Source organism: Momordica charantia (assembly GCF_013281855.1).
Source record: "Momordica charantia cultivar OHB3-1 chromosome 4 unlocalized genomic scaffold, Mcharantia_2.0 BLBB01000004.1, whole genome shotgun sequence".
Taxonomy (NCBI): domain Eukaryota; kingdom Viridiplantae; phylum Streptophyta; class Magnoliopsida; order Cucurbitales; family Cucurbitaceae; genus Momordica; species Momordica charantia.
Genome location: NW_028275162.1, coordinates 14,980,813 through 14,981,530, shown reverse-complemented (window position 1 = coordinate 14,981,530; position 718 = coordinate 14,980,813). Strand labels below are relative to the sequence as shown.

At 43.0% G+C, this 718-nt stretch overlaps 1 non-coding gene across 1 annotated transcript; it reads right to left on the bottom strand.

The window, feature by feature from the left end:
* Nucleotides 1–397: 397 nt before the first annotated feature.
* Nucleotides 398–504, bottom strand: LOC148211912 (small nucleolar RNA R71). The gene has a single exon (XR_015790598.1). It is a non-coding gene; the product is annotated as a small nucleolar RNA R71 (small nucleolar RNA).
* Nucleotides 505–718: the final 214 nt, after the last annotated feature.

Genomic DNA, 718 nt, shown 5'->3' with positions numbered 1-718 from the left:
CAATCATATCTTGGTGGTAGATAATAGAGACGTAGCCATGCGAGAATATGCTGCCACAGCATTCCAGAATTTGGATTCTGTCATCCTAAATCCCATTCCAGAAGCCGCCAACTTTGAACTGAAGCCACTTATGTTTCAAATGCTTCAGACATTAGGACAGTTCGGGGGGCGTGAACACGAAGATCCTCATGATCATCTCAAAACTTTTCTTCAAATAGCTGGTGCATTTAGATTTCCAAATATAACTGATGATGCATTAAGGTTAACTCTTTTCCCATTTTCTTTTAAGGATCAGGCAAGAACATGGCTCAACTCGTTCCCGCCAGGATCAATTACAACATGGCATTCGCTAATAGAAAAGTTCCTTACAAAGTATTTCCCTCCTACTCGCCATGCAGACATCAGGGAAGAGATTGTCACCTTTAGACAATATGATCGTGAACCAGTACACGAGGCATGGGAAAGATTCAAAGAATTGCTGCGAAAGTGTCCGAACTATGGATTACCAGCATGTATCCAAATCGAGCACTTCTTCCGAGGTTTGGACCACCCCACTAAGATGATGCTCAACAACGCTGCAAATAGAGCTTTCACGAAGAAGACCTTCAACGAAATAGTTGATATTTTGGAGGACCTAGCATCCCACAATGAGCTATGGTGTTCTCAAAGGTCAAAACCTGCCCCTAAGAAGCAGGATCAAGCGGGTGTATTCGCTTTG